Source organism: Musa acuminata, chromosome BXJ3-8 (assembly GCF_036884655.1).
Source record: "Musa acuminata AAA Group cultivar baxijiao chromosome BXJ3-8, Cavendish_Baxijiao_AAA, whole genome shotgun sequence".
Taxonomy (NCBI): domain Eukaryota; kingdom Viridiplantae; phylum Streptophyta; class Magnoliopsida; order Zingiberales; family Musaceae; genus Musa; species Musa acuminata.
In genome coordinates, this window is record NC_088356.1 from 33,348,451 (window position 1) to 33,365,318 (window position 16,868).

The following is a 16,868-nucleotide window of genomic DNA, read 5'->3' on the forward strand; positions in this document are numbered from 1 at the left end:
CCTCTAAAGTAGAGTCCTATGCTTTTTATGGGAATGCCTATCATATCACAAATGAACCTATCAGTGATTGAGATGTGTTGTCCCAAAAGATAGGTGGACATCCTTCCTTCATCATCTATTTGTATGTTATTGTAAAATAATCTAACAAGCCTAGGATAGATGGGTTCGTTAATCTGCAAGATTGGAAGTAGACCTAGGTTTGCAAACCATTGGATGGTCTCTAAGTCTCTTAGTTCATTTAGATCTACGTATTTTCCCTTACTGATACATCTAAGTTCGAAAGAGGGAAATTTTTCAGCATGGTATTTCGAATCGAAAAGAGTGAAATCAAACTCTTCTACTAATCTCCTCTTTCCCTTGTCCCTTGAGGATCTTCTAGATCCCATAACTACTGCTGTTTAGAGGGATGATGATGAGCTAGAGTAAATGAAGAACAAAATAGAATTTAAGAGCTTCTTAGAGAGTACCTTTGTGAAATCTTCAAGAGAAGGAAGGATTCTTGATGTTTTGCTCCGAAATGGGAGGTATTTGGAAGGCTTAGAGGAGTGAAATGGGAATGGAGAAGACTTGGAAGAGTAGAGGAGGAAATGGGAGTGAGTTGGGGTTGGTTCCATAGTCGGCCCTAGTGTGGGTTTAAAAAGGCAGAGTTGCGGGCGGTTGCACCTCTGGCTGGAGCGGTGCAACCTCTGGCAACCCGTGATAGCTGGAGGTGCCACCGCCAGCTGGAGAGGTGCCACCGCCTGCAGCTAGTGAGCACCTAATATGATTTGATCAGGGAGCCTTTGCCTTGAGGAGAGTTTCAGAGCAATTAATGTTTGTTACATGATTTCGTATGAGTTTTTATTTAAGGAAGAAGCTCTTGTATGATCAAGATAGATCTTTTAACGTGCATACGTATGTTGATAGTTTGTTGGGTATCCCTTTTAAGATCATGACATATTTAGTTTCTTCATGATACAAGAATTAATTCGTAGATGATAGTGTTAACGGGTTTTGAAGATCAAGGGGGTATGTGAATTTGGATATCATATGTTTCTAATAAGGTTGTATCCAAATCGTATTTGTGATTTCATAACTTCCACTTGTTACTTAAGCGTTGCGAGTTCCTTTTTGATTCTTGGTTTCTGACCATCGAGAGTCAAGGAGCAGAATATTATTTCTTGCTCCGGCCTAAAATTTTAATGTTTTTATAGGAAGGGATGATCTTTAGGAACCCATTTGCTTTTGGGTGCCTCATAAATAGATCTACATTTCTTATCATGTTGCATAGAATTTGTCATGGTTCCTTTCGGAACCCAGATTAGTTTGTTTGGACTTATTTTCTTGAATGGACAACAATGTGTCTTGTGTCCAGATTTGCAACAAAAGTTGCACTTGGTTTGGTGTTGAACATGTAAGATGGAGCCTTTTATGAAGGTGGTTGGATTTTGGTGAGGACTTCTCACAAATCCAATTCCGCTCCTTTTTGGAATGTGACCCTTGTTTGCAAGGATCATGTTTAATGACTTGCTACCAACCTCGAATTTCTTCAAGGTGTCCTTGAGTAGCAGGTTTTCTTTTTGTAAAGTTTCTAAATCATGACATTTGATACATGAATTTAAACTACCATGATGTTCGACTTTTAACTTATCAAACTCACAAGTAAGACTATCATGCATCTTTTTCAGCAATTTATATTTTCTACTTATACTCTTGCATTCGTCAAATAAGTCATTGAAAGCATTTAATAATTCATCGAAAGATAAATCAGCATCTATTGAATTTGTTACCTCATCTTCGATGGCCATTAAGGCGTAATGAGCAACATGCTCGGTGTTGGACTCCTCTTCCTCAGATGCGCTCGAATCATCCCATGTTGCTTGGAGCGCCTTCTTCTTTGTTGTTCTTTTCTTGACTTGGGGACAATCACTCTTGTAGTGTCCCGGCTTTTTGCATTCATAGCAGATTACTTGGTCCTTTTTGGGTTCAAGTTTATTTTTTGCATCATTCTTAAACTTGTTTCTTTTAAAGAACTTTTTAAACTTTCTTGTTAGAAGTGCCAAGTCATCATCACAGTCCTCATCACTTGAGTTTTCTCTCAAGTGGCATTCTGAAGTTTTGAGTGCCATATCCTTCCTGTTCTTTGGAAGGATGTCTTCTTGCTCTTCATGAGCTTTACAAGTCATTTCGTAGGTCATTAATGACCCGATTAGTTCTTCAAGAGGGAAATTTCGCAGATCTTTTGCCTCTTGAATAGCGGTGACTTTAGGATCCCAACTCTTAGGAAGGGATTTTAGTATCTTATTAACAAGCTCAAAATCCGAAAAGCTCTTTCCGAGTCCTTTTAGACCGTTGACGACATCCGTGAAACGGGTAAACATGTCGCCAATGGTTTCACTCGGTTTCATCCGAAAAAGTTCGAAAGAATGTAACAGCAAATTGATTTTTGACTCTTTTACTCTACTTGTGCCCTCATGGGTCACTTCGAGCATGTGCCAAATATCAAACGCAGTTTCACAAGTTGAAACACGGTTAAACTCGTTTTTATCAAGTGCACAAAATAAGGCATTCATAGCCTTTGCATTAAGAGCGAAAGCCTTCTTCTCCAAATCATTCCAATCGATCATTGGAAGAGAAGACTTTGAAAAACCATTCTCGACAAGATTCCAAAGATCAATGTCCATAGAAATAAGAAAGATTCTCATTCGGGTTTTCCAATAGGTGTAGTCCGTCCCATTAAACATGGGTGGACGTGTAATGGAATGGCCCTCTTGGTTTCCGGCGTAAGCCATCTCTCTTGGGTTTTAATCCTTTTGAGAGTTAACCGGGCTCTGATACCAATTGTTAGGATCGAGAGCACTAAGAGGGGGGGGTGAATTAGTGCAGCAGATATTTTTCAGTGATTAAAAAATGAAAGCTGCGTTCGTTCGATAAAGACTATTTTGATGCAAAAGCCGATTCTAAGATTACTTATGATTAAGTGCAGTTTATGTTTAAACACAGTTAGCGTCTAAACGCAGTTTGCGTCTAAATGCAGATTGCGTCTAAACTCAGATTGCGTCTAAGCGCAGTTTGCGTCTTAGCGCAGATTGCGTCTAAGCGCAGATTACGTCTAAACGCAGATTGCGTCTAAACGCAGATTGCGTCTAAACACAATTTGCGTCTAGGAGCAGTTTAAGTAGAAGTATAAAGACAATGTGCTGCTATTGTACAGCTCAAAAAGTAATCTGCAAAAAACAGATTTACGTCTAAACACAGATTTACGTCTAGACGCAGATTTACGTCTAAACGCAGATTTACGTCTTAAACGCAGATTTACGTCTGAACTTTGAAACTCGTTTGTATATTCGCAGAAGGCAGTATGCAGTTGAAATCAAGACGTAAACGTGAACTGAGATCTAATGATTGTGCGAGGATAGCCGATTTACGTCTAAATGTTGAAACTCGTTCGTAAAATTGTAGAGGACAGTTTGCAGTTATCAATAGGATCAAAATGTAAGTGTAAACTGCAAAGAAACTCGTTCGTAAAAGCACGGAAGATAGTTCTGCAGAATCAAACGTAAACGTAAACTGTAATGTACGAAAATACGAATTTACGTCTGAATCTAGATTCGGAAGAACAGCACTTAGAACTTGTTCGTGAAAGCGCAGAGAGCAGTAGTAATGAAGGAGGTTTGCAGTAATGATAAAGTGCTCAAAAATAAACGCAAACCAGAGATTTAGAGTGGTTCGGTCAGTCTTGACCTACTCCACTTTTGGCTTCCTCCACCGACGAGGTCGCCGACGTCAACTAGGGGCCTTCCTTCAATAGGCGAAGGCCAAACTGCCCTTTTACAGTTTCTCTCCTTTTGACAGGCTCAGGAGACAACCTTTATAGACCTTTCTCTCCTCACTTTACAACTGAAAACTTGAAGAACAGAAGGAGGAGACTTAAAGGCTTTACAACACTTTTGAGCTCTTAGAATCACAGAAAAGATCAAGATTTCGGTGTAGGTCTGTATCTTTTCAGTGCTGAATGGGTGGGGAATTTATAGGCCCCAACCCAATTCAAATTTGGAGCTCAAAACAATCAAATCCCGGAATTCTGGGATCAGGCGGTTGCACCTCTTGACTGGAGAGGTTGCACCGCCTGCCAGAGCTCGAAGACCGAGCTCAGGCGGTGCCACCTCTCTGCCAGGGAGGTTGCACCGCCCAGTCTTGCTCGAAGACTGAGCTCAGGCGGTGCCACCTCTCTGTCAGGGAGGTTGCACCGCCCAGTCTAGCTCGAAGACTGAGCTCAAGCGGTGCCACCTCCCGGCTGGGGAGGTTGCACCGCCCAGTCTCGCTGGGAGGCTTAGCCCAGGCGGTGCCACCTCCTGGCCTGGGCAGTTGCACCTCCTGGTGCAATCAGGGTCCGAATGGTTCATTCCATTCGGCCCAATTTCAGTCTTTCAGGGGCCCAATTGCCCCAAGATTAAGCCAATGGGATCACCTCCCATTTTCCAACTTAATCAACGTGCTAACTACGATTAAATCTAAGACAACTTCTGCAGCTTTGCTTCGGTGCGTCAATCGCTCCTTCCGGCGAGTTTCCGGCGAACTTTCGTCGATCATCCGATGAACCCTCGGTGATGCTCCTGCGGACTTCCGGCAAACTCCTGGACTTTGCGACGATCCACTTGGCAAGTTCCGACGAGCTTCGCTTGGCAAGCTTCTGGACTTCTCGGATCTGTTCTCGCAGAACCTCCGACGACCGTCCGAACTTCCGTCGAACTCTCGAACTTCCAACGTGATCATGAATTTGACTCCGGCGCAACTCCTGCTGCTTGTCTAACTTTCATCGTAGTTAATCCTGCACACTTATCTCAACACATAGATTAGACAACAAATGACAATTGACTTCATTATCAAAATCCAAGATGCAACAGTGCCTTCGTGAGTGGTTTCAAGAACATGCCAAATGTCGAAAGCCATTTCGCACATAGAAACCCGATTAAACTCGTTTTTGTCTAAAACGCAAAATAGAGCATTCATAGCTCTAGCATTTAAAGAAAACGTCTTCTTCTCCAAATCATTCCAATGGTTCATTGGAAAAGAAGACATTTGAAAACCAAATTCAACTATGTGTCATAAATCGAGATTCAACGAAAGCAAGAAAACTCTCATTCGAGTTTTCTAATAAGTGTAGTCCGTCCCATTGAAGAAGGGAGGACGAATGAAAGAGTGAATCTCTTGGTTACCGAAAAGAGCCATTTCTCTTGGGTATTAATCCAAGTGAGAAATAACGAGGCTTTGATACTAATTGTTAGGATCAAGAGCACTAAGAGGGGGAGGGGGGGGGGGGGGTGGTGAATTAGTGCAGCGAAACTTTCGACGATTAAAACTACGTTCGTACGTTGAAATCCGATTCCGACATAAAAGTCATTTCATGCAGATAATAACTTTGAAAGCTTACAAAAACGTATTTGAAGTAAAGTAAGGAAGGCAGTTTGCGGTTAAGATAAATAGCACAAAGGAAATGCTAACCAGATTTTAGAGTGGTTCGGTCAAATGTGACCTACATCCACTTTTGGCTTCCTCCTCCGACGAGGTCACCGGTGTCTACTAGAGGCCTTTCTTCAATAGGCGAAGGCCAACCACCCTTTTATAGTTTCACTCCTTTTGACGGGCTTAGGAGACAACCCTTATAGAATTTTCACTCCTCTCTTGAATGATCGAAACTTGGAAGAAAAGTGGGAGGAAAACTTTTAGCTTATACAACACTTTTGAGCTTTACAAATCACAGAGTAAGATTGGATTTTTGGTGCCTTTTGGTTACCTTTTCATGCAGAAAAGGGTGGGGTTTATATAGGCCTCAATTGATTTGAATTTGGAGCTCAAATGTGTCATCTCCCGGATTTCCGGGGTCCTAGCAGTACTACCTCTCGGAGACCAAGCTCAAGCGGTACCACCGCCTGACAGGGGCGGTACCACCACCTAGTCTCGCTCGGAGACTGAGCCTAGGCGGTACTACCGCCCAGTATCGCTCGGAGACTGAGCCCAAGCGGTACCATCGCTTGACCTGGGCAGTTGCACCGCCCCAGCTTTCCTAGGAGACTGAGCTCCTGGGCAGTGCCACCGCCAAACTACGTAGTGCCACCGCCGGCCAGGAAATCTGTCGATAAGTCGACCAATTCATCGGCCCGACGTCTAATCTTCTAACATGTTCCTCTGACCCAACATGATTTTCCTACTTTAATTGTCTCATCGTGATCGAAGCATCCCGCGTCAATCAAAACGTAAACACAATTATCAATTGGTTTCATCATCAAAATATGAGATTCAATAATTTGAATCCACTAGGGGCCTATAAATACCCCTCTCATCCCTGGTTAACACACACAAGCACAGAGAGCTTAAAAGTAGGAAAACGCTATAGCAATCACTTGAGAGATCCCCTCCTCTAGTTCTAAGTTTAGAATTCTATTTAGGGAGGAGTGAGTGCTTGTAAAAGGTTATCTCCTAAACCTATGAGAAGGAGAAGAGAGGTGTAAAAGGATAGTTGATCTTCACCCGTTGAAAGAAGATTATTAGTTGATGCCGGTGGCCTCGACGAAAGAGGAATCGGGAGTGGATATAGGTCACGATGACCGAACCACTATAAAACTTGATTTATATTTCTATTTGTGCAATTTACCTTTACTATAAACTGCCTCACTTGCTTTATTTTTTCATTACACTCTTACGAACGCTTTCAAGTTAAATACATTTCCAATATTTGTTTTATCGAAACGAAGATTTTTTGAACCGACGTCATTTTTATCCGCTGCACTAATTCACCCCCCACCTCTCTTCCTCTTAGTTCTGACTCGATCCTAATAGTTGGTATCAGAGCCATGTTTTTTCTCATTTAGTTTAACAACTAAGAGAAATGACTCTTTTTGGATTTCAAGAGGGACTTTCTATCATTCATCCTCCTATATTCAATGGGACGAACTACACATATTGGAAAACTCGAATGAGAGTTTTCTTGCTTTCTATGGATTTAAATTTATGAAATATTATCGAAAATGGATTTCAAAAGTCTTCTCTTCCAATGAACGATTGGAATGATTTGGAGAAGATGACTTTCTCTTTGAACGCCAAAACTATGAATGCTTTATTTTGTACTTTGGATAAAACTAAATTCAATCGAGTTTTTATTTACGAAATGACTTTTGACATTTGGCCTACACTTGAAATCACACACAAAGGCACTAGTAAAGTTAAAGATTCGAAAACCAATTTTTTGATGCATGATTTTGAATTGTTTCTGAGGGAACCAAGTGAGACCATTGGAGACATGTGCACCTAATTTACGAATGTCGTCAATGATCTAAAAGTGCTTGGTAAAGGTTTTTCTAACTTTGAACTCATTAACAAAATATTGAGATCCCTTCCAAAGAGTTGGGACCCTAAAGTAATGATCATTCAAGAGGCCAAGGATTTGAACTATTTTTCATTTAAAGAACTTATCGAATGTTTAATGACCTATGAAATGAGTTGTATGGCGTAACATGAACATGAGAACAACCTTCCAAAGAATAAGAAGAATTTGACACTTCGAACAATAGAATACCACTTGAGTGATAACTCAAGTGATGATGATGATGACTTTGAAATTCTTACTATAAAATTTAAAAAGTTCATGAAACAAGAATTAAAGAATAAAAATGAACTTAAAAAAAAGTTGCCAAAGAAAAAGAAAGTATTCAAGGTGGCTTAGGATGAATCAAGCTCATCTGATGACGAGAAGCAAACCAACAAAGATAAGGTGGTGAACTACGCCTTAATAGTTTTTAACGATGAGATAACCAAAACACCTTTACTGTATTTTGAAATTACTTAATGCTTTTCATGAGTTGTTTTTAAATTAGTTAGTAAAAAATAAAAAAATTATAAAAAAATATTATGCTTCTCTTTCTAGTGATAGTGAAATAATAATAATTAAAAATTAAGCATAACAATTGCATGTTAACTCCTAGCACTAAGCATGAAAAGTTAGATTCATTTAAAAAGAAAAATGTATTACAAATAAAATGATTTTGATTGAAGATGCCTTATGTTCAATGAAATCATGCTCAATGAGTTTATATTTCAAAATTATGCATAATGATTTTTGTGATTGATGACTTATTGATTGTTGTCGTAATAAAAGTTACTTTTTTAGTTTTAAACAAGATAGATGGTTTTCATATGAAAAACTTGGGTATGCTTGTGTGAAAACAAAAAAAGGGAGGAAAATATTTTTCTTAAGAATTTCTCAATCCCTATCTTATCGAGTTTTCAAAAAAGAGATTGATAAATCTATTTGTATGAATCTCTTGGACTATGAATAAGATTTTGATGATTTGATGATTTGAATCTAAATGAGATTTTTCCAATCGAATCATGAACTTTCTCTTGAGATATCTTCTATTGTATGTGAATCAAGATCTCTTCATTGTTCTTCTATGTTTCTTCTTACTAAAGAGGAGATTTTCTATATGAATCATAAGATTTCTTATACATTAATTACAATATTTTTCTCCTATGTTTCTTTTTGCGATTTACTAAAGAGAATATCTTTTTCGGAATTCATGACTTAAATTTTCTTTTGAAGATCTTTTATTATTTGATCTCCTAAGATTTTCTTTTGATTATTTAAGAGGAGATTTGTCAAAATAAATCATGTCTTTTGGTATTCACATGATCTCATCTTTCATAATATGATTTTTCTTTGTATAATTCCTTATATTTATGAAGTATATCTCATCACCAAATTTTTTTTGATATCTTCCATGTGATGACTTGAATATTTATACCTTTGTGCTATTCCCCTCTTTTTGCCTATGACAAAGGGGAGAAAAAATTGCTAGTGTGCACATCTCAAGAAAAGCATATTGCTAAGAAAGGCATAACTTGCAAACTTGCATATTAAGGGAGATAGTTTTACTAGCTTTGATAAATTGGTGTAAAACTTACTTGAGATGCTTTTAAACACTTGTATTGTTGAATGATTATCCTTTTTGCCTATGACAAAGGGGGAGAAAATAAATGATGAATGTTTGGTACCAATAATTATGAAGTTGATAAATACTTAAAAATATTGATTTAATGTTTGGTATCATGAATGCTTTAGTATCATGCATGGGAGAAATGATGAATGTTTGGTGTCATGATCAAAATGTTGATTTAATGCATGAAGTGATAAATGTTTAAAAATTTTAATGTCTTAGCATCATGAATGTTGTGCCTAAAATGATGCATCGTGAATGCTTGAGTATCATGTATGATATGCTCATAGTAGTGATTGATTTATTTTTGGTATCATGATGCACAAACATATTGAAATAAGATTGATAATTTACCTTTGTCATGATTTAAAAATTGATGTAAAGGAAGAAGAATTTCCCTTCTTTTTGACAATGACAAAGGAGGTGAAAAATTGCTAACTTGCACATCATAAAGAGAGGCAAATCTTGCTAGCTTGCTTATCTCAAAAGAGAAGCAAAAAGTACTATCTTGCAAATCTCAAGAGAAGCAATGTTTGCTAAGTTACACATTATAAGAAAATGCAAAAACAAGCTATCTTGCACTTCTCAAAAAGAAAGAAACTCACTAGCTTGAAAGTTCTAAAGTGATAAAAAATTTGCTAAATTACTAAGCTTTCATATCTCTAAAACTTGAGGAGAGAAGATATGATGATATGAGAATCATAAATGGTAGAATGTAATATACTTTGATATTTTGATACCATGATGATTTAAAATATTTATGATGATGCATACAAAACTTATGATAATGATGCATGCAATGCAATGATATGCATATAATGTGTTGCATATATTCATGATGAAATATTGCTTTGACTTGAATTCAACTTGAATTCAAGGTTCTATCAATATAGCATATTGATAGGGGGAGTTAAGGTTAACTCTGTCATTAATTGGTTGTCATCATTAAAAAGGGAGAGATTATTGAATCTCAAATTTTGATAATAAAACCAATTGATATGTTTATAATCGGATCTATGTTTTGAGTGACGTATGAAGCATCGATTAGGGAGAGATAATTAAAGAAGGAAGAATCATGTTGGGCCGGAGTAGAACATGTCAGAAGATTGGAAGTCGAGCCGGAGGATCGGTCGACGTATCGGTAGACGGTTTCAGGCCATAGGTTTGGGCATCGAGCCAAGAAGAGCAGAAATTACGCAAAGGAAATTGGAATTGTAGAGGTCAACTGGCCGATTGAGTAATAGGCCGCAAGAGAGGATGATGCACCGAAGAATCGGACAAAGCGTCGATGTACCAATGACATGCCAGACAACATTTGATTCAAGCTTTGTAATAATTATCTATATCGAAATAGGTTTTAGGCATAATTGGGTTGGAATTGGGCCAACTCGATTAGGGGCCAATTAGGCCCAAGTTTGGGCTGTGTTGGGCCAAGTGAAAAGCTCAAACAATGACCCAAACTAGTGGAACCGTCGGTGGCACAATCTCCGAGACTGTGTCAAGCAGTGGGACTGACCACCGCCCAGACTCGATCTCTGAGAGATTGTTAGGCGGTGGTACCACCTAGCTCAGGCGGTGGTACCACCTAGCTCAGGCGGTGGTACCGCCAATACCCCGAAAACTAGGGATGAGACACTTTTAGGCTCCAAGTTTGAATCCACTTAAGGCCTATAAATACCCCTCTCATCCCTAGTTAACACACACAAGCTCAAAGAGTTTAAAAGTGGGAAAATGCTATAGCAATCACTTAAGAGATCCCCTCGTCTAGTTCTAAGTATAGAATTCTGTTTAGGGAGGAGTGAGTGCTTGTAAAAGGTTGTCTCCTAAACCTGTGAAAAGGAGAAGAGGGGTGTAAAAGGGTAGTTGATCTTCGTCTATTGAAAGAAGATCATTAGTGGATGTCGGTGTCCTTGACGGAAGAGGAATCGAGAGTATATGTAGGTCACGATGACTAAACCACTATAAAACTCAGTTTGCATTTCTATTTATGCAATTTACCTTTATTACAAACTATCTTACTTGCTTTACTTTCTCATTACACTCTTATGAATGCTTTCAAGTTAAATACATTTCTAATATCGATTTTATCGAAACGAAGATTTTTCAAACCGACGTCGTTTTTATCCGTTGTACTAATTCAAACCCCCCCCCCCCCCCCCTCTCCCTCTTAGTGCTAACTCGATCCTAATAATGGTATCGCAGAAGTGGGTCTTCCATGCATATATCGAATTTTACATTAGATAAAAGCCTCGATCATTAGCATCTAAGAGCTATGTACCACCGAGAGAGAATTTCAAATGCAAGTACCAATGAGTCCCATAGGAGGGGACTTGATCATACAGAGGTATGATCGAAGCGGCTGGAGAGTTGGACTACTCCAGAGCTTATATTCGCTTAAGGGAGCCTAATAAGTTAGAGGACAAGGCCGACTAAGTGAATGTTGCTACCAGGGAAGCTAAGTAGAATAGAATTAGTGCAAACCTTATAACATGATGGCAGAGGTCATGCATGGGAGTTGTAATCTATCATTCCATCGACCAAAGGGAACTGCTCGAAGAACACAGACGTGTTAAAGCAAGAGGTCAAAAGGGGCGAGGAAGCGATTACAAGTCTATAGGGACTTAGCTACCCAAAAACCAATGAGTCTGATGGGGGGGACTTGATCATGCAGAGGTATGATCAGAGCTACTAGAGAGTTAGATTGCTCCAGAGCTCATATTCACTTAAGGGAGCTCGGCAAGTCAAAAGATAAGACCGAGTAAGCAAACGTTGCTACTAAAGAAGCTAAGGAGAATAGAATCGATGTAAACCTTGCAACATGATGGAGGAGGCCATGCATAAGAGTTGTAGTCTATCTTTCCATCGACCAAGGGGAACTACTTGGAGAACATATATATGTTGAAGTAGGGGGTCGAAAGGGGTGAGGAAGCGATGACGAGACCAGAGGGACTTAACTACCCAAATCCAAGCATCAATTAGAATGGAGGTGGAATCAGAGGAGTGTCATAGTATCATAGATAGATCTACCGATCGTGAAAAATGGGATGCAGATGCAAGGCAACGGATAGTAGGGCTACAGGTATGGTAGCCCAATGGTACCACAGAGGTAGGATTTCTATGAAGTCATCGATCCCTTATTTTCATAAAGGGAGAGCGCTTGGTCGTGAAATGGGCCAAGGAGGTGGAGAATGTAGAGGCAAATTATAAGTACTAAGACAAGACTGAAGGGCAGAGGCCAGGGAACTTCGTAAGACCAGTGTCAACGAGCTTTTCATCAAGATAGCCGAAAGTGGAGAACTTCGGGTTGATGTAAGAGTGCTCAACCAAGAAATGAAGTAGGCAGTATGTGGAGCTATACCTTTATGACTCAGAGGAGCAAGTGGCAAAAATGATGGAGAAGATGGTAGAATCCTAAAGGTGATTAAAAATATTAAAGACTTACTCTAAGTTGGGGTGAAAACTTCCTGCATTCCAAAAGTTTGATGATACTGAGAAGGTGAATCACAGTAGCTAACTTAACATAAAGAGTACAAACACTTTGAGTGCTTTAGAAGTGTGGGCAAAAAGTGGGCAAAGACTAGTAACCAGCTCGATGCATGAAGTACAACCCTCGAGGAGGCAAGCAAAGTTGAGTAACTTTTGCCTTCTCAACTCTTAAAAAATTAGGCGAAACTGAATATTCCAATTCTCTTATCTATCCAGCAGAGAAGCTTTGCATAGGTTTAAAGGCCCTTCGAAGAAACCGAATGGAAGATAATATTCGTCAAATCCTCATAAATGGTGATTAGTGCTATTAAGAGTAGATTATCCATTTCATTTCCCAACATAATGCCAATCAAAAGTGAAAGTGATATGAACCTACTTGGAAGTGTCGATTAAGTGGAAAAAGAATCGATGGGCAAATTTTACGGAGGAAGGACCTAAAAACTTTGAAGTCTGCGGACGATGCTTGTTAAAGTTCCAACAAGTATCTACCTAGTTCAAGCAGCATAAAGCATTTGAGAGACTAGTGCATACTAAGGATGGTCTTTTCCTTCATCTGAGGGGATTCATAGGAAATAATAGGGATCAGGTTAACTCAACCGACCCCACACTTAAGTCAAAGTCATTAGCGAGTTGAAATAGTTTGGCGGACCAAAGTTCGACTACTCAATAACAACTATAGAGTCCAGTTGGGAGCTAAGAGACACATTGTAACTAGAGTAGAAAAATGAAGACTTAGCAAAGGCGAGGAGATGCAACGTCTATAAAGGCTTCGACGAGGATGTCGAAGGAATAAGTGGGGGAGAATATCATGGACAAAATTATAAATGAGATGTTTGATGTAATGCTCATGTATATCTATATCTTTCAGTTTTATTTATGCTTTGCACAACATATAAAGGGCTAGCAGTAGGCTTAGCAGCCCCATTTTCTTTGGTTTTGGTGGTCGTCCTAAGCTTGCAAACAAATGTTGTGTCATGTGGGCACTTATGGGGATTTCGATCTGTAATGGACCATTTATTATGCAACTGTTCAGAGCTTATGAAGTTTGTTTGTAATTTGTATTGGCTATAAAGTATTTATTGAAATAATTGCTTATGGATCCCAAGTAAGACACTTTCTTTAGTCCGTTGTCTCTTTCATAGTTCCTAAGGGATCATAGGAGGTTTCAAATAGGCTAACCTTTGTGGATGAACATGCAAGGGTGCCGCACGACTTAGATAAAACCAGTTAAGTGCGTGACACATAAGCAAGCACCCCTCTTTGCCCGTGGGCAGCTCTCACCCCTACAGGCGGCTCACCCACGGATGTTGTGCCTGGGGGCTGTGCCTCCCCTGCAAGCGAGCACCACCCCACAAGCGGCTCACCAACAGGCGCCGACATTGTAGCCATTGCCCTTCTTGCTATAGGCGACCTACTTACATGCAGGTGGTGACCAAGGCTGCAAGCAGCCTTTGGCCAATCTGCGAGGGCCATAATAGTTGATACTATTTCTTACCTTTGCGTTAATAATTTTGACATCAAAAGTCTTTCTAAAACACAACACACGTAGTTTAAAATTTAATCTTTGCATGAATAACTTGGCTCTAATACTAATCTAGGAAAATCTAGGGACAACATCATATGCGCAACGAAAGAACAAAAAGAAAAATCCTAGATTTTCATAAAAAAGTTTCATCGTGTGAAGATTGGTGCATAAAAATTACAAAATCGAAAACCACACATATATGAGAGAAGTGTTTTACCTAGGGAGATCGTATATCCCTAAAATCCTATAGATCTATGGGAGAGGATGAAGGAGGTCAACTATCCTCCTCTCTACTAGTGATCCATATGGTAAAGGCTGTGAAGATGCTCCTTGAATCATAGCCTAAATCTCGACATGCCCCAAACAGAGCCTGCTAGCTGAGGAGGAGAAGGGGAGAGGAGAATAGGTAGTGGCAACCAAAAAGGCCTAGTCTATGGCCCTTTAGTTCCCTCCTATTTATAGAGGTCTCTTGTCAACTTAACCCTAATGGATTCTACTTTATTGGGTACTGAATCTTTATCCAACTATCCAAGCCTCTTAGATTTGTGGATCTCTACCTAATAATCTCTTATTGACATTTATTAGATCTTATCTATAAGATCCAATAATTCAGGGGCTTATTGGATATCCAATAAGATAGGGGCTCCAACGGATGTCTCATATCCAAACCTCTACTCGTTACAACACCTACCATATATGTGTGACTCTCTAGACTCAATATCGAGTTGGTCATGAGTTATACCTATCGGAACTCCTTTAGGCTCAATGAATTATTATCTTCATAATAATTCACTCGATTTGGATATACTCGATTATCTTCATAATAATTCACTCGATTTGGATATCATAATAATTCAAGCTCAGTGAATTATTATCTTCATAATAATTCACATGAGTTAGGTCACTATGTCGTAGTCCCCAAACAATACAAAAGAATCTAATCATTTGTATATACTATCCTTAGTTACCGTATATCTAATGTCCCTCATCCATCTAATATTTCAGAGACTATATACCGAGCATGGTGTTGTCTCACCCATACGGTTTCTACTTGAGTCTCACTTTAATTGGATTCTCCCGAAAAACTCTTTTTCTCTCAATCCGAATGACTCTGGCTAGGGATTTATCTGAACAAGAATACATGAGATATTTCTCTCATGACACCGAGAGCGGATGATCCTCTATCGATACGCAATAGCCCTCGTAAGATTGGCTGCCACTCCCGATAACCTGTTGTACTATATCTGAATCATCCAGACCTATAAGTCTAGTATCAAAGATTGGAATACTCATATAAGACATCCTTGGTATTTCAAGTCTAAGGACCAGATACACTATTGGGACGACGGAATCGTTGTTTGACAATGAGGTATCATCAACTATCTAACATTCTATAATTGGATCAATCAATGAACTCATTATCTAGTAAGCACTTGTACGATATCCTTAGTGTCCCCACGTGAGCAGCTATGAGACTATCTCGATACAGTACATCAATCTGTCCGATTATCTCGATGTCCCTATTGAATTACCTATGACCAAGATTATTTAGAGTTTGTGTTTAAAGGCGAATCGGTCTCATTATTGTGATCTCATCACGATCCGATTCCTATTTCACAAATCCATGGACATCATTATATTTATATATATATATATATATATATATATATATATTTATTTATTTATATTTATATTTATATATGCAACAAGTAATATAAAGTAAAAAAATATCATAATAATAATAAATAAAAAGAGTGCATACCATATCAAACGTGTCATCACTCACGTGATTGGCTTGTATAGCACCTATGGCTAGTATGAAAATATTAAGGGTTTGTGTTTATAAGTAAATTAGTCTCATTATTATGATCTAATCATGATCCAATTCCTATTGCACAGACCCAATGACATCACAATATATGCAACAAGCAATATAAAGTGAGAAAATACCAATAATAATAATAAGCAAAAAGACTACGCAGCATATCACACGTGTCATTACTCACGTGATTGACTTGTAAGGCACCTATGACTAGCAAACTCCTTAATTGAGATGTGTCATAATGTGCCTATCACCTTCCCTCTTAACCCTTTTGCCACACCCCTTATAGAAAAAAGAGAGATGGGCATTCAAACATTGATTATTGCTTAAGTAAATAGAGATCACCCACAGATATTATCCAAAGGCTTCTCTATTAGTTTCTACTACGCGGTTGAACATAACAACTCCAACAAGGGCAAGGCGCCAATGGGGGATAAGGAGGAATCAACTTTTTTCAACAATCTAGTTGCCCAAGTGACTTAGTGTTCAAGATAGCAACAAATGAGACTCTAGAAAATAATACATACTTCATCTAGGAGGACGATGAGCCATAATGGAGCTAGTTTTCATAGAAAGAGGGGCCTAAAACTCGTCAAGTTACAATCCAAGGAAATTACTCTAACTCTTCTCTTTTTATAAACCTAAACTATAGAAATAAGAAAAAGAGACTTGAACTCAAAGCCAAATGTATCCCCATAGAGGAGGAGAGTGCACCCCCTAGAGAGACATAAATGGCTTCTTGTTATATCTGTTTCAAAGTCTTGTTCCACGTGAATATCATATCTTAGAATTGTATAGGTGCCCACAAAAAAAGTGTGATGAATGCCTCTCTAACCTACTTAAAGCTCACTTGATCCATATCATTGGGCTCTTGGAAACCCATTTATAGGAAGATCCTAGATAAGAGGCAAGAATGCCCCCATCGCTATTTAGATATACCACAATCAATAAGGATGATCAAGAATTGCATTTCATTATTTAAATAACTGATATGCTCCCATGGCTATTCTCCATGATTTATTCTTCTATTTCATACTGAAATTCTCTCTGATCCTTTCTATGC